Source organism: Pongo abelii, chromosome 15 (genome assembly GCF_028885655.2).
Source record: "Pongo abelii isolate AG06213 chromosome 15, NHGRI_mPonAbe1-v2.0_pri, whole genome shotgun sequence".
NCBI classification, from domain to species: domain Eukaryota; kingdom Metazoa; phylum Chordata; class Mammalia; order Primates; family Hominidae; genus Pongo; species Pongo abelii.
In genome coordinates, this window is record NC_072000.2 from 39962574 (window position 1) to 39987266 (window position 24693).

Here is a 24693-nt window from a genome sequence, read left to right on the forward strand (position 1 = left end):
CCACCCTCTCTATGTGAATGACAAGCACGTTACACCAATCAGTTGCAGCTGTGACATTGCGCCGAGGCTCTGAAGTGGGTAATTGCAGACCAAAGCTAGGCTAGAATGCTATGTTTGGGGTGGTCATTTAGAGTCGTGGTCTGTTTAGCGTTATGAAGCCTACCTTGACTCCTAGATGTTCATTGTGAATCTTGGTAAGAGGAGACATAGTTAAATTTTGTAGTTTGAGTCCGAAAATTAAAAGTTGACATTTTAACATGGCGGTGTGGAGTGGGTCTGGAGGAAGCTTGTTGGTCAGGGATGGAGTGGTGCCCCCACGTGTTTCTAAACACTGGAAAACTCACACGGAATTATCATCATTGGATAGAACATTTTCATCACTTTAAGTCTGTTGTTGTTGTTGTTGTTGTTTTGGAGACAGAGTCTCACTCTGTCGCCCAGACTGGAGTGCAATGGCACTACCTCGGCTCACTGCAACCTCTGCCTCCCAGGTTCAAGCGGTTCTCCTGCCTCAGCCTCCTGAGTAACTGGGAATACAGTTGATATTCTCTGTTGTAACTGTAGAGACTCTTAACCCTAAAATTGTTTCAAAGAAATGAAACACTGTCAATATAATTCCAACAGGAATTTAACCTGGATAAATAATATCATGCAACCACAATCTTTGAAATTAGGACATAAAACCGAATTGAAATTTTACAAAGTATTATTTATCATAAGAGCTTTGTTATAAAGATGTTTGTGGGGTTTTGTAATCTTTTAGTCAGACTCCGATATTTTTAAAAAGTGTTATCCTATTAAAGTATTACAATAATTTTTAGTGTTAAGCTTTATTCAAAAACACTTCAAGAAATAAACATCAGCTTAGAGATAAGGAAGGTGGAATTTAAAACTCTTAATTCTGTTAATAGTCTAATGCATTTACAGTAGAGAAAGCAAAGGTGGAAACTTGCACAATGTGTATTCTTTAGTTTTAGGGTAGACTAAATTAAAGGGAAGGACTAATGCATCAAGGAACTAGGATAAGGACGATGGGGATAAAAACTCCTTTGACCTGTCACTAGGGAGTCTCTTAATTAGGCTTTCATTTCCAAAGACAAATGGGATCACCAGGCTTGACAGAATCTTGGGAAATCTTTTCTGTTCCCTTGTTGGCAGCAAGATATACAACTGATATTCCAGCCTATTTCTACAGGCAGAAAAATACTTCACAATGTCCAGTCTAAAATTGAGCAACCTTCTTATTCAAGCATTGTAATGGGGTAACTAAGTTTTTGTTTTGTACCAAATTAGCGATCAGTTTCAGATCATTTGTTTTCATTGAGATGTTTCATATTTTTTCAAATATGGAGCACACTGATATGCAACACATTTGGGAATATGCTTTGTATATTTAAAAAATGTTGTCTTTAACAAGGTGCTGCTATTCCTTTCTTTGCCATCATTGATTTTGAATTTTCAAGTTTTACTTATTCTTTTGAGCCTCTAATATAGAATTAACTGATGGCCATTTGATTTGTGTATTGCTTCTCCATGTAATTCTGTGATTTGATATCCAGACCTGTACTTGTATCTTAGTATTCTTTACTTAGGTACAGGTTGAGCATTCCTAATCTGAAAATTCAAAATCGAAAATGATCCAAAATTTGAAACTTTTTGAGCGCCAATACCGCAAGTGGAAAATTTCACACCTGATCCGACCATAACAGGTCACAGTTAACATGCAGTCAAAACTTTGTTTCATGCACAGAATTATTTAAAACATCATATAAAATTACCTTCAAGTTATGTGTATAAAGTATACATGAAACATAAATGAATTTTGTGTTTAGATTTGGGTCCCATTCCCAAGATAGCTTATTATATGTATGCAAATATTCCAAAATCTAAAAAAAAATCCGAAATCTGAGACACTTCTGGTCCCAAGTAGTTCAGATAAGGGATACTCAACCAGTAGTACTTAAAATTTGTTAACTCTTTTGTGCATTCTTTCTTCTTTCTAAGGACCTTTCTTACTCCTTCTTGATGCCTATTACCTTCATTTTCGAAATTTTTCTCATTTTCTTGTTTTATAATAGAAAATTCTATTTTAAATAGAAGAGTTTGTAGCCTGAAAAGATTTGGATTCCTTTGGGCTAACTCAAAATAGAAATTTGTAGATATTGTATGTGTGTATGTATGTATAACAAAAGTATAATATGCGCTATGAAATTTAGAAAGGGAATAAAGGGAATAATTTGCTCTTTATGGAAAACTAATTACAGTTTATAAAGTGGGTTGCTGAAAAATCTGCTGCCTGGCAGAAATGATTCAAAGTGTTGGTGTTCGCGTTAGCAACAGAGTTAGAAATACTGTCCTGCAGGCTTATGCCAAGAATCAATTGGGAGGATAGAGACTATAAATGAAATCTAGGCTATTTACCTTATCAACAAAAATGTCTTTTATGATGAGCTTTAATGGCACAACTCTATTAAATAACCCAGTTCCCAGCAAAATGAGAAGGGCTCAACTGATGTTTGTTGCATATATGATAATACAGATTTTATTTCAATGCAGAAAAGGTAAAATAAATGGTATTTGTCATCCCTGTCTCCCCATCACCTGCTGCATAAGTCCAAGTTCTTTAGAATGACATTAAGGCTCTTATGATCTGGCCTTTGCCTAAATTTCCAGCCTCATTTTCTGCCACAAACCATCTGGTGCTTAATGCTTCTGAAACTGCTTTTATGTCTTCAACACTTTACTATTTCTTGCCTCCATGCTTTGATTTTTACCCAGTGCTTGTTGTCTGCTTGAGAAACTCCTTTTCCATTTTCAAACTCCAGTTAGAAAATCTTTGGGGAATCCCCCCTTATAAAGAGCTTATTTTCTCCTCTGCTAAACTACTCCTACAACTTGTATATACTTCTATTATTGTAGTTATCACAGTGATACTTGAATTTATTCGACTATATCTGTCTCCTTGTTGAACTATAAGCATTTATATGTTGGTGTACATAAGGCTTAGCATAGTTTCTGGCACAGAGTTAATTGCTCAGTATATGCCTGTTGAGCTGAATTTATTTGCCTTCATAAGTGAACAGATTTATAAAATGGAAAAAAGTAAACAAGTGCCTATTGTTGAAGGAAAATTGTAACATATAGACTGCTATAAACAATTTATTTTAAATAATGAAACATGTCTGTTTATTCTCTTTTGTGGCAGCAAATTCAAAGTGTTCTAGGTTTTCTTAAGGGAGTAAATATAGCTAGCCTACATAACCATTCTCAATAATTTTACACATACAAATTAATTGTACTTACTATATACCAGGCACTCTAATTGACATTGAGCTACAAAGATGAATCAGACAAGGACTGTTCCTCAAAGAGCTCCAGTTCTAGTGGGATAGATAGATATATAAGCAAACAACTTCATATAATGTGACAATGGCCATATTAGAGGTATGTATAAAGCAATACAGCCAATTAGTTCCTTTGGGGAGGGGGTTGGGTCCAGAATCAGGAAAAGCTATAAACACTTAAAGTAAAATATGAATTGATATTGATAAAAATATGAATTTGATATCAAAATGTGAATTGATAAATAAGAATTCTCGAGGAATTTATAGAAAACATGAACAGCAACTTGAACATGCTTAATATGTTTAGGGAGGATACATTAAATAGAGAAGTATGGTTAAGCAAGCATTTCCTAAAGTGTATTTTATGGAATGCTAGTCTATAAGGTGCTCATTTTAACAAAACAGTTCATGATCAAGTAAGTTGGGATAATAACTGGCAAATTGTATTGCCATTTCATGCAATGGATCACAACATTGCTTCCTATTAGCAAGGGGTGTAGCAGTGTAGTCAAGCCCAAGGACATAACTAAACCAATCTCAAACTCCCATTTTTGAAGATTTACTTACTGGTATAAATAAATCTCATACCAATTTCTGTATCAGTTGAGGTTTAATCAGGAAACAGAAGCCATACCTGTTATCTGAACAGAGAAAGTTTACTATAAACATTGTTAATTATGGTAAGTGGTTAATTAACTGAAAAGGCAATAAGAAAACAAAGTATCACAGAAGTAGTACATTCAGGAAGCAGCTAATCTCTAGGGCTGGGGGAAACGAAAGAGGAATTATTAAAACTGTGGAATTTAGAAGAACAGCCCTGTGGAGTCCCTCAGAGAAGAGCATATTGCTCTGCTAGAGATGGTTGGGCACCATAAGAGATGATTTGGGAAGTATTGAACACTGCAAATGAGCATCTAAGCACTGGAGGGCATTATTCGGTCTGAGGTACCTGTAATTGAAATCCTAAAAGGAGACTAGAGAGAGAATAGGGCAAAGAAATATTTCAAGAGATGATGACAGGAGTTTCCAAAAATAGTGAAGGACATCAAACCACAGATCCAAGAAGTTTGGAGAACCTCAATATTAGTTACATACTACTGTATAACAAATCACCTCAAAATTTAGTGGCTTAAAACAACATTTCTTATCTCATAGTTTCTGTGGGTCAGAAATTCAGGAGTGGCATTGCTTGCTGTTCTATCACCCACTCTGAAAAAAAACCAGCAAGACATAAGCCATACCTTTTAGGACCTAGTCTCTCAAGTTACACATTGTTGGAATTTATTTGTTGGAAGCAAGTAATTGTGTCTGGCTGACACTCAAGGGAAGGGAAATTAGACTTCACATCTCCATTTCAGAAATGAAAGAGAAATAAAGATTTTTAAAAGAAAACAAAACTAATATAATTTATTGCCAGTAGAACTGCCCTATAAGAAATGTTAAAGGAAGTTCTTCAGGCAGAAGGGGTGTGATACGAGGAAGAAACCTGTATCTATATGATGAATCAAAAATCTTAAGAAATGTTTATGATAAAGTGACACATGAGATATTTATTTTTATTTTTATTTGCCATCAAGATAATTCACTGTCTAAAGCAAATATAGTGGCAAATTATTGTGGACTTATAGCATATATAAAGAAATGTATTACACCATAGCACACAAATTGGGAGGGAGGAATTGTAAGTACACAGTTGTAAGGTTTCTACAATATAGCAATATAATATTAATTGAAGGTAGTCTAATAAAGATATATATTGTAAGACCTAGAGTAACTAAAAATATTTTAAGAGGTATAAATTATAAATTAATAGTGGAGAATCGTAAAAAATAGTTTATTGAAAAAGTCATGAAAAGAAATAGAAACAGAAAAAGAGATGGAACAAATAGAAAAGGAAGTAGATTTTAATTCAGCCATATCAGTAGTTATATTAAAATGTAAATGATCTAAACAGAGATTGCACATTGCATTAAAATTAAGATTATGCTGACTAAAGGAAACCAACTTTAAATGTAAAGACAGAGGTTAGTTAAAAGTATTATAAAAAGATGGAAAAAGATATACTATGCAAACATCAGTAACAATAAAGCTGTAAACATTTTAATATTAGACAATGTAGTTGCCAGAAGAACATGATGTAATGTTAGAGAGTTAATTCCCCAAAGGAGACTTAATACTAAATTTGCATTAACAACAGATCTTCAAAATACTTGAAACAAAAACTGATAGAACTGAAAGAGGAGAAATATACAAATCCACATATATACTTGGAGACTTTAACACGCCTTTCTCAGTAATTGGTAGAAACAGTAGAAATACAATATGTGAATTACTAATTTTAGTGGACTAAACCAACTAAAAGAAAATAAATTCAAGGGGAAAAGGCACTTTTAAAATTTCTTTTCTCATTTTATTATAGTTATTATATAGAAATACTTCTATAGTTCAATTTGAATCTTAATTGTGTATTCCATTTCTCTCCTCATTATTATCATGTTTTCTCATATTTTCTTGAACATATAGAGCATATTTATGTTACGTATTTTAATATCTTTCTTTGTTAGTTACATTATCTCTTTTTTCTGGGTCTATGTCTATTGAATGTTTTTCTCACACCTTCACACATGCCTAGCCTTCCCCATATATCAATATTCCCCTACCAAAATGGTAAATTTGTTACAATTGATCAACCTACATTGACATATTATGATCACCCAAAGCCAATTTTTACATTAGGGTTTACTCCTGGCATTGTACATTCTATGAATTTGGACAAATGTATAATGATATTCGTCTACCGTTATAGTATCATAAAGACAATTTTCACTGCCCTGAAAATCCTCTGTGCTCTGCCTATTCATTTCTCCCTCTTTCCCATATGGAGCTTTAAAAAAAAAAAAAGTTTTGCTGTCAGGAGTACATGTGCAGGTTTGTTATACAGGTAAACCTGTTTCATGGGAGTTTACTGTACAGATTATTTCATCACCCAGGTATTAAGCCTAATACCTATTATTGTTCTTAATCCTCTCCCTCCTCTCACCCTCCTCCCTCCAGCAGACCCTGGTGTCTGTTGGTTCCCTCTATGTGTCCATGTGTTCTCATCATTTAGTTCCCACTTGTAAGTGAGAACATGTGGTATTTGATTTTCTGTTCCTGCATTGGTTTGCTAGGGGTAATGCCCTCCAGTACCATCCATGTTCCTGCAAAGGACATGATCTTGTTCTTTTTATGGCTGCATAGTACTCCATGGTGTATATGTACCACATTTTCTTTATTGAGTCTACCATTTATGGCTATTTAGGTTGTTTCCACATCTTTGCTATTGTGAATAGTACTGCAGTGAACATAAGCATGCATGTGTCTTTATGACAGGACAATATATATTCCCTTGGATGTATACCCAGTAATGGGATTGCTAGGTAGAACAGCGGTTCTGTTTTTAGGTCTTCAAGGAATTGCCACACCGTTTTCCACAATGGTTGAACTAATTTACTCTCCCAGCAACAGTGTATAAGCAAGCATTCCTTTTTCTCTACAATCTCATCAGCTCCTGTTATTTTTTTGACGTTTTAGTAATAGTCATTCTGACTTGTGTGAGATGGTATCTCATTGTGGTTTTGATTTGCATTTCTCTAATTGGTGATGTTGAGCTTTTATTCATAAGCTTGTTAGCCACATGTACGTCTTTTTTTGAAAAGTGTCTGTTCATGTCCTTTGCCCACTTTTTGATGGGTTGTTTTCTTGTAAATTTGTTTAAGTTCCTTATAGATGCTGGATATTAGACCTTTGCCAGTTGCATAGTTTTAAAAAATTTTCTCCCGTTCTGTAGATTGTCTGTTCAATCTGTTGATAGTTTCCTTTGCTGTGCAGAAGCTTAGTTTAAATAAATCCCATTTGTTGATTTTTGCATTTGCTGCAATCGCTTTTGGCATTTTTGTCATGAAATCCTCGACCGTTCCTATGTCCAGAATGGTATTGCCTAGGTTTTCTTCCAGGGTTTTTATAGTTTTTGGGTCTTAGATTTAAGTCTTTAATCCATCTTGAGTTGATTCTTCTACCATATGGAGCTTTTTAAAATTAAATTTGCTCAGCATGAGATAAACTTTTAAAATAGGAAGATGAAGTCTTTTTTTTTAATTTCTGGGAAATTGTTAGTTGTTCTTTCTTAAGATATGCCTTCTGATCATTCTCTCTATTCTTTCTTTCTGAAAAGATTTATCCTAAATGTCTTATAATATTTCTTTTATATTTAATGTCTTTTTATTTGTTGGTGCTGGGAGCTTTCCTCAGTTCCATCTTCTGGCTCACTAATTTGTTTTTTGTCTGTATTTAGTTTTCTATTTAGCCCATCTTTTGAGTTTTTTAAAATTTCAAATAGAGTTTTATTTGTAGAATGTCTAATTGGTTATTTTTCTTATCATTCCTGTTTTATTATATTCTATTTTTGCCTGCTTGTCGATTTCCTCCTTTATGTCTTTCTGAAGATATTAAAATTATTCATTTAAAAATTCTTTTCACTCTGTTACCTTTAGCCTGGAGTAAATTCTTCTGTTTACTAAATGTATTTGTTTTTTCGTGATATTGGTCTTCTATTTTTTTTAACTGGACTTTTTGTGTGTTTGATTGCTGATACACTTTGATTTTACTGGGTTATTTATTTATTTTTAGAGACAGGGTCTTGGTCTACAACCCAGGCCGGATTTCAGTGATGCATCCATAGCTCATTGTAACCTCAAACTCCTGAGTTTAAGTGATCCTCCTGCCTCAGACTCTAAGTGCCTGGGACTACAGGCATGTGCCACCATGCCAGGCTAATTTTTTTTTTTGTAGATACTGTGTCTTTCCTATGTTGCTCAGGCTGCTCTTGAACTCCAGCCTCCGAAAGTACTGGGATTACAGGCATGATCCACAGGACCCAGCCCTAGATCTTCTATTTTTGATTGTGAAATAACCTCTGATTGTGAAGACACCTGCTTTAAGAGCTTTTTTCCCAAAAGAATTGTGAAAAGTCTGTTGTCTCTCAGGAGATTTAGCCCCATCTTGCATGAGAAAAAGGTGGAGGTATATTGTCAGACTTTGGACACGTGGACTTCTTCCAGTATTGGAGATTTAGTTTCAGCCTCTCTTACAGTTAGGTGCTGGTATATGACTGAGTTTTGACCAATGAAATGTGGGCAGAAGTGATGTGCACCTTTTCCAGACATGGCTCCTAAAACCTGCTGCATGGTTCTCTGTGTTCTATCTCTTCCCTGTCTGCTGGCAAGATGTAGTGAATCCAGGACAGGATTTTGAGGTGTGAGGAATGCCACAGCCACAAGTTTAGGAGTTTCCGTTCTAGAATCCACAGACCCCCTAAACAATTTACAGATAGAAATCAGGGAGTTCATAAACTTGATTATGGAAGAAAAATCACATATTTATTTTCACTATCTTTTATCTGAAATTTAGCATTATCTTCAGTCATGATTGAAGGCAAAAAAAACCTACCAAATTAGTACCTGTGACTTTGATATCAACAGAATTCACAGATTTTTCTTTAATCACAGGATAGTTGTAGATCATTTGCATTCATTACTTCTTTGAAATTATTATAATTACTAGATTCATTTCTGGATTTTATTTCAATACCTTAGTAAAGAAGCATCTACTGCTATTTTGTTATTTTGATAACTGTATTTCAATATAATTGTTTTCATTTGTAATTCTAAGTGTTTTGTTTATTATAATCTTATGTATCTTATTTGTAATCTTATTTATTGTCTGCATTTTACTTATACTTTTAAAAAAATCATTCTGAGAACAAGTCCAAAGCATTCACCAGACTCCCAAGGGGCCCATAGCACCCAGGTTGACCTGTGATGTGAACAAAAAATAAATCTTTGTTGGTTGAGCATCTGAGATATTAGGGTTGTTTGTTACAGCAGTTAATGGTGAATAATACTGTCTAACTGTAGTGGATTGAATTATGGCCCCCAAAAGAGATGTGTACCCAGAACCTCAGAATGTGACCTTATTTTAAATAAGGGTCTTTGTAGATCTAATTGAGGTAAAGATCTCAAGATGAGATCATTCTAGATTAGGGCAAGTCTTAAATCCAATGACAAGTATCTTTATAAGGAACAGAAAAGAAGGAGACAGTGAGAGAGAAGGTCCTGTGAGCATGGAAGCAGAGGTTGAAGATATGCAGCGACAAACCAAGGAATGCCAAGGATTGACAATGGCTTAGGAAAAAGGCATGGAACGGTTTCTCTTTCATAATCTCCAGAAGGAACCAACCCTGCTGACAGCTTGACTTTGCACTTCTTTCCTCCACAACTGTGAGATAATAAATATATGTTGTTTTAAGCTACCAGTTTGTGATAACTTGTTACAACAGACCTAGGAAACTAATACACTAACCATTTTTTTGAACATAGCTCCTCAGTATCATTCTTCTATACATAAGTATCTACCTTTGGTTTATCTATTCTGTTTATTTTTCCTGTCTCTTCTTTTGCTAATTCTAACACTTAATAGCAGTATGGTTTTAAGTAAGTTAGATCAGGGCTCCTCAACCCCTGGGTTGTGAACAAGTACTGGTCTGTGGCCTGTTAGGAACCGGGCCGCAGAGAAGGGGGTGAGCAGTGGGCGAGTGAGCATTGCCCCCTGAGCTCCACCTCCTGTCAGATCAGCAGCATTCACTACTCATAGGAGTGTGAATCCTATTGTGAACCATGCATGTGAGGGATCTAGGTTGCGCTCTCCTTAAGAGAATCTAGTACTCAGTGATCCAAGGTGGAACAGTTTCATCCTGAAACCATCCCCTACTTCCCTCATCCCCTGACAACCCCAGGCCATGGAAAAACTGTCTTCCATAAAACTGGTCCCTGGTGCCAAAAAGGTTGGGGACTGCTGAGTTAGATAACCTTTCTGTGCCTGTTTCCTTATCTGTAAAATGGGAATAACTATAGTCTGACCTTATATGGTTGTGTAAGGAGTAAATTTTTTTTAATACATGTGAAGTGCTTAGAGATCATGGCACTTAGTAAGCACTCAATGTTAGTTATTGTTACTTTTTAAATTTTATTTATTTTTTATATATTTTTATTTTTTATTTTATTTTACGTTTCAGGATACATGTGCAGAATGTGCAGGTTTGTTACATAGGTATACATGTGCTATGGTGGTTTACTGCACCTATCAACCCGTCATCTAGGTTTTAAGCCCTGCATGCGTTAGGCATTTGTCCTAATGCTTTCCCCCTTTCCCTCCACTCCCTGTGTTTTTTCCCTCCCTGTGTCCATGTGTTCTCATTGTTCAACTCCCATTTATGAGTGAGAACATGATGTGTTTGATTTTCTGTTCCTGTGTTAGATTGCTGAGAATGATAGCTTCCAGCTTCATCCATGTCCCCGCAAAGGACATGATCTCATTCTTTTTTATGGCTGCAAAGTATTCCATGGTGTATATGTGCCACATTTTCTTTATCCAACTGTTACTTTTAAATTATGGTGTTTTTCAGCATACAACATTAAATGCTTTGCACAAAAGTCACCAATAAAAGCTATGACTTTTTGTTTCCTTTTGGGAGAACTTAAGATATATGTGACTAATCATAATTAAGGTTGGGGAAAGAATTTTCTGTTAGAAGAGTAAAATATGTTGGTAATTAGACCAGCAATCACAAATTAATGTGGCAGAGTGTAGCAATTGAAGTCATATCTGATGAGGATTGCTTTATGGGATTAGTAATCTTTCTAGGTAGATAAAGGAGTCATACAGGTTAAGCATGGTATGTATTTTCAGAGCAAAAGATACCTGGAGTCAAGCAAAATAGCAGCAGAAACTGATAATGAATTAATCACAGAGTTCACTAGGTAGAATGTGTTGAATGATGTTCAGCTTTCAAGGCAAAGGCCATCCTGGAAAAATCTTGCCTGGAATATTAAGAATGGTGGAGCATATGTAAAGGGAGTGTGCTCATTATGGGATGTGGTTAGTGTGACAGTGGTAAGGCTGGGGTGAGGGTAGTCTTGCTACATCAGCAGAAGAACATAGGGCAAATCACCCCCCTAAATCTTGGAGCTACAACTTGTTTCTGTGATCATGCTAGTCCTAGTGATGAACAAAAGTCACCTGACAGGTCCTTCAAATGCATACCAAATCACTGTGGTAATACTGGGGAATAATAACAATAAAGTAACATTTATTAAGCACTAACCATGTGCCTAGTTTATTCAGCCCTAACCCTGTCTGTGCATGATCTAATACATGTAAATGACCATATGGAGGAGAGGTCCTGCTTTCAGGTAGTAAAAGTGATATTTTCTCTGCCCTGCCGTTTTCTCTCCTGAAGCCATTGCCCAAGGATTTAGATATGACAGAGGATATACAGAAGGCATTTGAGTTCCCATGAATAGTTTGATATGAGAACTCTATGTTGCCAACATGGTACTTTACCCTTGTCTACATGTTACTATAGAAGTTGCCCCCTTTGCCTACATTCAGGAACAGGCTCAGTTTCAGACCTGGTAGTTCTCTTCCTATTGATTTTTCCTAGCCAGTAACTTTCTGGTACAGGTAAATGTCACCTTAATACAGTCCCCATTTGCCACAAGTCTTACTATAAAACAACACAGTACATAATGGGTATCTTTACTCCTACTAGGTACATTTTCATGTCCTTTTTTTTCTCCTAAATATAGCCTCAAAACTCAACATGCTTTATCTTTCACCCACCAGACCTGTGATTGTCTCTCATTCCTGCAACTCCTAATGGTGCACATCAGTGAGGGCAGAGCACTGGCACCAAGGGACTGACTAGCAGTTCAATTAAGAGGGTAGATTGATTTTCCTCTAAATGTGTATGTTATCTTTGATTTACCTTTGCATATTTGAATCTGCAGATTACTTAAGTATATACATTTTAATTTTCACATTTTTATGCACATCCTTTTTATGGTATAAAAAATTCATGTTTTAAAAGACGAATTTGAGAAAATCTTATGTGGATATGACATTCAATTTTTAAAAAATACTTATTTTCAAGTTCACTGGCTTAACCATTCTATGATTTTTTTTTTTTTTTTGGTCTCAGGCCATCGTTTGTTAGTAAAATACATTAGCTTCTATCTAATGGTAATGCCATTAATAAACCGTGGATGTCATACATTTAGTTTCTCAGCTTAGCCCAGACAAGCATAGCCTGTGGCATTTTTGAAATAACTGCTGGTGCCATTCCAACCCGATCTTCAGGCATCCTCCTATACACTCATTATCTCAAAATATATTTGCAAGTGTAGCTTGACTGAACTACTTGTGCCTGCCTGCTTGCTTGCGCTGTCTCTCTCTCTTTCTGTCTTTCATTTTTACTGTCTTTGGGGCTTTCTTTCTGCTGTGCCCTGAAGTCTTGAATGTTCTACTTTTTTCCAATCCAAGACTTGCAGTCCTTTTAAAGGTTATCTCAAGGTCCATATATGACAAGAAACTAAGTCTTACAGGCCTTTGCAATGTACCAAATAACTTATTATTTATATTGTCTGTTTTGTCATGTCAGATTGCTATATCTATAATATAGCAGTTATATAGATTATATAGCAATTATATAGAACGAGACAGAATATAAATGAATATAATGCATTTCATGCTCTACTTTATGTTTGACTTGTTTCCTTTCTAAATACTTCACATTTGAAAGTCTTCTAAAAGACAGTGATGTTTAAGGACTTTAGAATTAGAGTCCTGGCTCTTGCATTAACTTCCCATGTGACTTTAGGAAGTTTACCTAGCCTCTTTAAGGGGTGGTTTCCCCATTATTTGGGTTGGAGCAATAAGACCTGCCTCACGGGGATGTTTTAAGGATTCAATGAGATGTGTGTATAATGGCAGGCAATTAAGTAAATAAATAATTGTTATTATTATTTCTCTAAAAGATTGTAGGCTTATAAGATCAGGGATCATGTCATTTTTTTCAGTTGTTCGTTTTCCATGGTGATTAGCCCAGTGTTACAGAAAAAAAATACTTGTATAATAGACAGGTATTGAGTAAGGACAAACAATTTTCATGGCTTTCTATATTTTATTCAGTTTTTAAAGACAGATTTATTTCTAATTGCTTATCTTTTTAGTGCTCCCCTTGCCTCAATTGTTTATTTTTGATAAAAATTTTATATATCCACTTATCTCACTTTTATCCAGCCATCTTTTCCCCTTCCCAACCCAGACTTCTATACCCCATAATGCGTTTGCTGGTCAGTTTCTTCCCTGGTTTGTGTGGGAATAATTTTACTTCATAGCATTGTGAATATGAAAATTAGATAACATAAAAAACTTCTCAGCATAGTGATTGGCACATATAGTAAGCCTACTATTTTTATCCCTTTTTTCAAGACATTTGATTATTTTCCTTTCTTTGATCCACATTTATTTATTTATTTATTTGAGAAAGAGTCTCGCTCTGTTGCCCAGGCTGGAGTGCAGTGGCATATTCTCAGCTCACTGTAACTTCTCCCTCCCAGGTTCAAGCGATTCTCCTGCCTCAACCTTCCCGAGTAGCTGGGATTATAGGCACCTGCCACCACGCCTAACTAATTTTTGTATTTTTAGTAGAGAGGGGGTTTTCATCATGTTGGCCAGGCTGGTCTCGAACTCCTGACCTCAAGTGATCCCCCCGCCTCAGCCTCCCAAAGAGCTGGGATTACAGGCATGAGCCACCGCACCCAGCTGTTTTTTAATTTTTATTTTTTGAGATAGAGTCTTGCTGTGTCGCCCAGGCTGGAGTGCAGTAGCATGACCTCAGCTCACTACAATTTCTGCCTCCCAGCTTCAAGTGTTTCTGGAGCCTCAGCCTCCAAAGTAGCTGGGATTACGGTACACGACCCCACGCCTGGCGAATTTTTATAATTTTAGTAGAGATGGGGTTTCACCATGTTGGCCAGGCTGATCTCGAACTCCTGAGCTCAAGTGATCTGCTCGCCTCAGCCTCCCAAAGTGCTGGGATTACAGGTGTGAGCCACTGCACTTGGCCTTGATCCTCATTTATATTCCCATTCTTACTCTTCTATTTTCAGCCATCTATTATTTTAAAAAGAAAGAAAAGAAAAGTATACTCAATAAGTCATGCTCCTTCTACCAATTGTTCTCCCCTTTCATTTTTAATAGTCTCTAAGTGTAGATTCTACAACAACCCTCAAGATCAGAAAGTGTCTTTTTGTATACCTCTTGGTTAACTAGCAGAAGTTCTTATTAATATTCTATATACATGTATTTAAGGGAAGGCTAAACTTACTTCCTGCATCACTAAGTTGGCTCACCACTCCTAGTTGTTGAGGTGATATCTTCTTTTTTCTCAATCATGTCATTATTTTTACTGAGTTACTCTGCCAAGTAAATAATGAGTTCTCAGTTAAGTTGGTTGCTATCATTATTATTATCATATTCATCTATAGTTCTAATGTTCAGATTTTACAGTTTTTTAAAATTCTTCAATGCTTAAATTTACTATTTATAATTCTATTTTAAAATAATAAAATCATAGTACTTATCATAGTTTAAGCATTGTATTTTATTCTGTCATAAATTATGCAGAAGAGTACATGCACAGGAAAGCCACAAAAACAATGGGAAAACAACATATGGAGAAAGATTTAAGAAAAAAATATTATTTTGAAAAGAGAATGATATAAATATTGATGATATTCTTTAAATATATTTTTATACCAAGATAGCACTAGATGTTTTCTTTACTGGATAACATAATGAGAAGAGATAATGCAAACTGTGATTCAAGGGCTCCTGTCTTTAAGAGAGATGGAAGGAAAATTTTCTATAGATTTTTAAGGGAGGCAAAAATAAAATTATTCTCATTGGCAATAAGATTGGCTACACAATATAAAAACTTGTCTGATTCTGTGGTTGATTCTACTATTTGCTAAATGTAATCTTGTAATTTAAGAAAATATTCTGAAATACAAAAACTTTTTAGCATAATTATATCCACAATATCTTTCTATTTATGCATGTTTAAAAACTAGAAATATGCGGTTATTCAAATGATATGTGAACAAAGTGGGAAAATGCTTGTTATACTGTCAAAAGAAAAAGATAAATAATAAACTATACATAGACTGTTAACTAAAATATAATAAGAGTGCATTAAAAAGACTGAAGAAATTCACCAAAGTATTGTGATTGGTTTAGAATGAACTTTTTCTGTATGTTTCCCCATATTTTAACTTTCCGTAATGACTGTGAATTGCTTGAATAATCAAGGAAATGGGAAACAATCAATGGGTAAATATTAGTTGCATGACAACTTATTAGTTATTCAAATCCATTGCGATAGATTATGTAAAAGCATGTTGTAAACTATAAACTGAAATAGGTAAATTCTTGTTATTATCAGTAACTGAAGGGTAATACAGTTTATATTTTGAACTTTTTTAATGGGAGCTCTCTTTTCAGTCAATTTAATCTCATTTATTTTTGTCGATACAAATGGGTTTCCAAAACACTTGGAAAATCTCCCTGAAGAAAATAAACTGTACTATCTGCTTTGTTATTGTTTTCCCTTTCAACTGGCTTTACCTCCTATCCTTATACCCAAACAGCAGCATCATCTCCCTCACAAAGAAAAAAGGCAAAACTATTGAGATTTCAAGTATAGTTTTACAGCAACTTTCTTGAAAAGGTAAGTTAGTTAAATCATGGGCAAAGAAAATACTAAAATTTATACGAACAAATGTGTGCCTATTAAGCAACACATTAACTGCAAGCAATTTCATATGTAAATTACCTATAATTTGAATGCAATTTTCTAAATTTTTTTAATGTGAGTAGTTCCAAAAGTTCTTTGGTGTTTAATAACATGTGCTATTATTAAGACAGTTGTTAAAGTGCAGATGTTTTGTTCAGTGCCTGACCCTTTCAGTACACTGTCTAAGAGAATGTTGTTACTTAGAACTGAAGCTAACTATCTTGGGCCTTTAGGCTTTCTTTCTCCTCAACATTAATTATATGTCTGATGCTTTGGTAGGCAATGGAGATTCAACTGTGAACAAGTCAGATACAGCCCTACTCTTGGGTTGTGCAGAGTCTAGTCACACAAATATTCAAGTGTCTGGTGTGAGTCTAGCCCTGTCCTGGGAATTTTAAAGGAAAAGATACTCCATATGCTTGAAGAGCTTCTGAGTTCTTATCCTCTTGAGTGATATTTTCCTGAGAACTTCACAGCAACTTACATTGACCCACCTACCTAGTTTTCTAAGAGAGGGGAATTGAGAACACAATCAGTCAGCTTCTTTTCGTTTAAAACTAGGAATCCATTTAAACTGAGGAAAATCCAGGTGTCAGAAAATTGGTTAAAATAAAAGATACTAACTCTGCCATAAACAGTTTTAGAATTGTGCTATATTCAATCATATCATTTTTGAATAAGCTAATGCCATATTGCCATATGTTCTTACAGTCATTTCAAATATGCAGACACATAGAATGTGTAAATTCTAGGTAGATAAGGAACAGCATACATAAAAATCATAGTAGCTAAATCAGTGGAGGCTGTTCTTTAATTTTTATAGATTTAATGTCCTCTAAAAGGGTCTCATTTATTCAAAAAGGGAATTTATAGGGTTTGTTGTATGGAATTTCCAAAATCTCACAATGGAAGAAGTAAATATTATTTATTACTTTAATATTAATTTTTATAATATCTTGCATTTAACATATATATACTTTCACAAAAGTTCAGCGTAGGAGTTTATCATGAAAAGGCACTTCTGTGGACATCCTGATAAAGAATTCTACAACAGGTTTAGTAATGGTACAGCTATTTCAGAAGTCATGTTGAAATACAATTTAGAATAGAACAGTTTAGAAGACAGTAATTCATTTTTTATGGGTTAAGAATATGGGGGAAATATCACGTAACATCAATTTGAGAGAGAGAGGGCTTGCCTTCAGCAAAATGTAAAACTCCACTTTGCATTTATTAAATCCCTATCTTTTGTCCAGGCCAATTCTCACCTTCCACCACCACCCTACCTATGTGTTTCCCCTGATCTTTTTCCTGTGCGATAGAATTTTGTTAAAATAGTATTCTTGGAGGAAGTCATACCACCATATGTACCCTGGCCTACTACAAAAATCAATCTCTCCTATTCCAACTGGATTCTCGTTGCTGCTAGGCTATCTTGATATTGATCTCCCGTTTATTCCCCAGCACACTTCCCTTAGCTGATGCTTCAGGTCTCTCGTTGCTCTCTCATCTAATTCACTACTTACCCTTTCCATTCTCAGCAGATAATAACCATCCTACTTTGCTGAGAAATTCACAGATAACTAGTGTGTGCTTTCTCATTTCTGTTATCTCTACCTTAAAGCAGCAAATGTTTATTGAGTGTCAACCATATCCTAGGCAATGGTATGCCAATAGTGATGTAGCTGATTGATTTTTGTACCCATCACACCCAGAACAGTTCCTGGCACATAGTAGATGTTCAGTAAATGTTAAAATGAAAGTACCTATGAATGAAAAAATAGATCTAGTGGCTGAGATGCTTTAGCTAGAGGAGAGGGAAAGTAAGGAAACCCACAATAGGTATTGTGACCTCCTCAGATGTTCTTTCATGGTAAAGTAGGATTGTTGCTCTCTCAAAGGAAGAAGTGTTTTTTATTCCCAAGACTAAACTCATACCATCCCTGTGTGCTTCCTCTTTGAACTTGATTTGTATCTCCCAAAGGAGGACATCTTCACTATACCTGAACACATATACTCATATGCTCACACACTATTCACCACCAGCTTCAACAACTAAAACTCTACCATGCCCTGTTGACTGGAAACATCATATTTTCATACTTCTATTTTGCATAAGTCATTTGCAGTTTCTACAGTATACTCATTTCCTTGCCATCCATGTTGTCCCCCTGCATTTTTACTTCTGTTTTATTACTCCTATTTAAAATGGGTAAAATCTCACCCATTTTTTCTAAGACTCAGCTTGAGACTCACCCTTTCCACCAGGCTTTCTCTGGCCCCCTCATAACTGGAAGCTTCCTTGAGAGAGCCAGCATTGTCTGTGCTATTCCTATGACATATATTGTTACCTCCTGTCTTAGTTGTTTTGTGTTGCTATAACAGCATACCACAGACTGGGTAATTTATAAAGAAAAATTTATCTGGCTTCTGGTTCTGGAGGCTGGTACTGGCATCTGCTCAGCATCTGGTGAGGGGTTGCCTTTTCATCCCATGGTGGAAGGTAGAAGGGCACAGAGTGTGAGAGCAAGAGCAGGAAGGGGTCCAAACTCATCTGTTTTATTAATATAAGGAATCCACTCCTGTGATAATGCGTCATCACTACTTAAAGGTCTCATGTCTTAATACTGTCACAATGGCAATTAAAATTTAACGAGTTTTGGAGGGGACATTCAAACCATAGCATCTGCTTTCTATTTCCATGCAATATCATGGGTTTCATTTCCCTAACATAATCAGGGTTCAATAAATATTGGTTGAATGAGCATTGATAAACTGAATACCTTAAATGGGAATGGCAAAATAAAAAATGATTTAAGTTTTACAATGTATTTTTTTGTGTAATAACTCCAACAAACAATTTTTAATGCTATTTCTTTTCATGTCTTGTCACTCAAATGAATGAAGTTTTCAGAAATTTGTCTAGTTTCAGTCTTAGCTAGCAAGACATTGTTAGAAATGGTGATAGTGATATCTTAGTTCCTTCCTTCTATTGTGGGAGGAAACTAATGTCTAATATAATATGTGTTACAAAAGACTCAATTTATCCAATAAAACTTCAAGACAATTTCAAAGGACGTCTGACAGACTGATTTCTGAACCAATTCCAAGATGTATTACTTAAGACTACAAATGAGGATTTCTGCTTTGCTTTCAAATGGTTCTGATCTTCCTCATTTTGTTATGTTTTTCAGTTGGTGCTGGTGTCACTGTACCTCTCAAATAGCTTCCCCATTTTGACTAAGAATGAAGAGCTTCTTGGATAAAGAACTTGTAAAAATCAGGTACAATAATAAAGTCGTGAATGGTTCTTGGAATTTGCTAAAATGAAATGCTGCATCTAAGTGCAATGTAAGTGCAACGTCTTAGCCATGTAAGATCATTATCATAAAGTAATCATCGTGATTAAAAAAACTCTAATTGAATCATTATTCTTTCCAAAAGATCAGAATTCTAAGAATACTTCTCAGAAGCTCTCAAGTTTAATATGGAGCAGGAAATATTGCAATGAGTCCTCAAGAGTGAGAAATTTTAAAAATTAAAAAAAGCCAGTTGTGCCATTCTTTCATTATGCTTTTTAATCATTTCATTATTCATAACTATACAGTACTTATGTGTGGTGAAGAATGTAGTCATAGGGGAATGTATCTGTCAGCATATTGATATATAAAAGAGAATAAAAGTAAAAACAAAATAAGAATACTCAGTAGGTTCTCATATTTCATATTTGAAACTTCAGATATATGTTCCTTTTTTGAAACACATGAAAACATTTATATATTTATGCTATAAATAGATAAAAACAACTCTTAAATAGATCAGCAGAGCCAGATCAGCAATTTCTTATCTTGACTAAATGGACATACCAACAGCAAAATAAAGCCAAAAATAGGCATATAATTTTACAGCTGCATCTATGAGGACACAAATGATATTTTAATATTCAATCAGAAATATTACATACAAAAGTTATAGAAATCTACCACTAAATTTTCTGGTGGTTAAGATTTTAGTGGAGTGTGTGATCACTATAAAATTTTAAAATTTCAAAATAATGTGCCAAATGTGAAGGGACAATGCATACCAAAGGGGAGAAAGAAATGTAATTGTGAACAACTCAGTAAGATGTTTGAAGGATCTATTGAGCTTAATTCTTTACCTACCAGTTTCAGAAATGAAATGCCTAATCTAATATACTTCTGGATCATATTTGAAGATGCTTTAATTTAGCCAGTCATTCTGTTTTTCAGTCTCCTCCCATTTTGGCATACTGTGTCCCACCTTGACTTTAAGAAGTTATTAGTCAGCATAGGAGAGGCTGTGCTGCAGTAATCAACGTTGGTGGCTTAAAATGGCAAGTTTGTTTCTTACTCCTTTTTTCATGGTGGCCATAAGTTGGCCGGGGACTCTGCTCTACATTTTTCTTATTTAAGGACCCTGGCTGAGGAGGAGGCTCCATCTTCATTCTTCCACAAATACTGCAGCAAAGAAAAAGTAAAATGGCAACTAGCACACAGACTATTAAAGCTTCTCCCTAGAATTACCATTTGTCACTTCTGATCACACTAATTGATCAAAGCAAATCACATGGCCATGTTAATTTCAAATGGGGTCAAGAAGAGTAATCCCCTCATGTGCCTAGAAGGAAAAAAGCCAGAATGTCTAGTGCACTAATGATTTCCACAGGAAAGATTAGAGATGGCAACTCTTCTAACCGATTCTTAGTTCAATCCAGATTTCGGTGTGGGATTTCTTCCTTTTCTAGTTGTAGAACTCTGGGAGTATATCAATAACTCTCTTCAAGGATTTATGAGAGAATAACTCTCTTCAGGGATTTATGAGAGAATAGTATATGAAGCATTAGGATCAACTGTTTTACAATTCATTCATTCATTTATTTATAGATTCATGGTCTTTCTTTTGCCCTCAAGTGAGAGGTGAAGCCAGCTGGACTTTCTGGGTCAAGTGGGGACTTGGAGAACTCTTCTGTCTAGCTAGAGGATTGTAAATGCACCAATCAGTGCTGTGTATCTAGCTAAAGGATTGTAAATGCACCAATCAGCACTCTAAAAACGTACCAATCAGCTCTCTGTGTCTAGCTAAAGGATTGTAAACACATCAGTCAGCACTATGTAAAATGGACCAATCAGTGCTCTGTAAAATGGGCCAATCAGCAGGATGTGGGCAGGGCCAAATAAGGGACTAAAAGCTGACCACCGGAGCCAGCAGCGGCAACCTGCTTGGGTCCCCTTCCATGTTGTGGAAGCTTTGTTCTTTCGCTCTTCACAATAATCTTGCTGCTGCTCACTCTTTAGTTCCACACTACCTTTATGAGCTGTAACACTCACCGCGAGGGTCTGCAGCTTCATTCCTGAAGTCAGTGAGACCACGAACCCACTGGGAGGAACAAACAACTCTGGATGCGCCACCTTTAAGAGCTGTAACACTCACTGTGAAGGTCTGCAGCTTCACTCCTGAAGTCAGCGAGACCACGAACCTGCCGGAAGGAAGAAACTCTGGAGACATTGGAAGGAACAAACTCCGGAGACATTGGAAGGAACAAACTCCAGACACACCATCTTTAAGAGCTGTAACACTCACCACGAAGGTCCGCGGCTTCATTCTCGAAGTCAGCAAGACCAAGAATCCACTGGAAGGAACCAATTCCGGACACACAAGGAGGATATAATTTGGTAGAAAATATAGATCTAGGCTCCATGAATCAATTAGGAGGATGAGGCTAGCCATCATATCATTCAAGTGAATGGTGATAGGCCACATAATGAAAAAATAAGGACAACTCACGTCTGTAATCCCAGCACTTTGGGAGGCCAAGGCGGTGGATCACCTGAGGTCGGGAATTTGAGACCAGCCTGGCCAACATGGTGAAACCCTGTCTCTACTAAAAATACAAAAAAAATTAGCTGGGCATGGTGGTGGGTGCCTGTAAGCCCAGCTACTCAGGAGGCTGAGGCAGGAGAATTGCCTCAACCTGGGAGGCAGAGGTTGCAGTGAGCCGAGATCGCGCCACTGTACTCTAGCCTGGGTGACAAGAGCAAAACTCCATCTCAAAAAAAGAAAAAAAGAAAAAATAAGGACAGATGAAATTACGTGAAAGATTAGTGTTAAGTGGAATCAGTTAAGAACATTTTACTGAGAAAGTGCACCATTAGGTAGACATGAAATACTAGATTTAGATTGACAGAAAGAAGGAAGGAGGATATTTCTAGTCAGAAACACAGTAACTTAGAGTCCAGAAATGAGAATGAACAAGGAAGAAGCAGAGATGAGATTTGCTCAGTTGGGCAAGGATGAGATTAGAATTGAAGTGGCATGTCAATTCAGATCAAGTTTTCTATGAATTGAAACATTAGGCTAAAATTTAGATGTTTAGAAAAGATTTGTTTTGGTAGGCAACACTGACAAACTCTGGATTCAACCAAAGCCAGAATAAAAAAGTGTTTTAAGTTGTAGGAGTTTTATGGGGTACATCTAAAGAAGAGGTTCCTAAGAGGCTGTGTTTTATCACAAATCTTGAGAAAGTTAAAAACAGGGTTCCTTTTCAGCCTTAAAGAACTTCAGTCTGGTTGGGGAGATACTGTTTAGTCTTTGAGTGAAAATTTTCAAGTGTAAATTTGGTCATGGAGAGAAACTCTTTCACTTTAAATAGTTAAGAGAAACAAAACCCTAATTCAACTATCCAAAAAAGTTTTGATTATTTTACCTGGAGATAAGAGGTTGGTTTAACTTATGTCATAATGATAAAAATACACGCATATATCATAAAATAGAAAATGTACATATGCTACATAATAAAAGAGCACATTGCATTTCCAAATCATAAATAAAAATTTATTTTGTTCTATTTACTAAAACATAAACCATGGTTTCGTAGGACAAATATGGTCTTTAGAAGGAGACAGACCTCAGTCCAAATCCAAGCTCTGCAACTTAGTAGAAAAGTAGAGAAGGTTAACTCATTTTATATCCCAAAGCCTCAGTTTCCTACCTGTAAAATAGGGAAAATAATTGTACCTGACTCAAATGGTTGTTGTAAGGATTAAATAATAAAACATACATAAAGTACCTAGCACATAATAGGCATACTGGCAGTAATGACAGTAATTATATATAGGCAGTTTCTAAATATTATTTAATTGAATTAAATTAGAGGAAAGGTTTCTTAATGACTTTATATTTGTAAGGATTATAAACAATAAATCCTAATTTGCTATTTATTAACTAAAATTGACTTCATAATTTTATTTATATTTTATTAAACAAATATGTAAAAAGAAGAAATAAAGAAGAAAATAAAGCTTAAGTCAGATAATACAGTGTTATATTTCTTAGGTATTCGTGAGCCTTTATTGGTTTTGTTCCATTTGTTGAGCATTGTATTCAACAAATAGGAATGTTAAGCATTACACTCCTATTTTGCAGATGAGGAAGCTATACAAGATAAGTATTGCTTATTTACAAAGTTAGTTGAAAAAGCAGTCATTTCAACTTTTGTCACCGGTTTGGATTAACTACTGTCTTGATTTCTTTTTCCCCAGTAGTTTTATAGTACTTTCCTTTTAGGTTAAAAGTTGTGGTTTTGAGTGTGTCAATTTTCAAATTGTATCCTAACAACTATATTTTAGTCAATCTGAGATTCCTAAGAACTTCATCACTTCACAAAATTGCATTCCTGGTTCTTTCCTCATATGTGTACCACACTTTAAATATAGGGGAATTGACAGTATGATAATCACTAAAGTGAAAATGAAGAAATAAAATAGAAATTCTTAACAACTCAAAGGTAGTAATCATTAAATTTTAATTTGAAAATGTCCTAAAAACAGCCATATACCAGTATGCACATTTTAATGTCATATATGGTAATAGGGCCATTAGCTTAATGGAGTATTAAGGTCTGATATTTCCTCTGATTGGGTAGATATCCACAGTGTGGAAATAATGTTCTTAGTCTGAGCACTTATGAAGAAAGTGCTTTACCCTTTTGGCATTACTGATCTCAGATCTTGAAACGAAGAAAGAGACAATGTGTGAGTGTATAGGAAAAATGGCTTCAAGTGACAAAGTAAACCCTTTTGTGACTCAGTTGGACCAGGTAAGTATTTATTTCGGCCTTAGTGTTTCACACTAAGTCTGGGCAAATGCGTTTGATAAGCCACCAAGGAAAAGATGGCCTTTGTTGTTATACTTGAGTGCTATTATGCCGTACAAACAAACAGAAATCACACACCACCCTCCCCCCCCCAAAAAAATAAAGATAGAGAAAAGGAAAGGAAGAAACTCCACAGCTTAATTTAAAGATTTTGTAAGTGTTTGGCTGTTTTATGATTTCTCAGTTGAAACTACCGGGTTTTTTTTCCTCTTTCTACTTTTACACACAGCCCAGAAGATGGACATTTGGCAAATCATAATAGACTGCTCCTTTCCCAGGTATCTCCTGTTTGTTTCCTTTATCTGTGAATAGGAAATGGCTTAAAGGCACCTGTGTGATGAAGGTCCCAGGGGCAGCTGCCTGACTAGTGAATGCCTGATTATGTGTTAACATGCTTTGTCAGATATTGGCAGAATCTGTTCTCTTCTTTTGCCTTTTCAGCA

The 24693-nt window shown here is 35.5% G+C and overlaps 1 long non-coding RNA gene across 4 annotated transcripts in view; it reads left to right on the forward strand.

Moving 5' to 3' along the window:
* The first annotated feature begins 12 nt into the window (after positions 1-12).
* The window catches only part of LOC134760074 (uncharacterized), a 104391-nt gene continuing 79710 nt past the window's right edge, over positions 13-24693 (forward strand). For 2 of the 4 annotated variants that reach the window (XR_010136961.1, XR_010136963.1), the window contains exons 1-2: positions 13-194; positions 19272-19361. This is a non-coding gene — a long non-coding RNA (uncharacterized LOC134760074). Of the gene's footprint in view, positions 195-19271; positions 19429-21392; positions 23402-24693 lie in introns of those variants that run through there. The other 2 variants (XR_010136962.1, XR_010136964.1) reach the window with 2 other exon arrangements.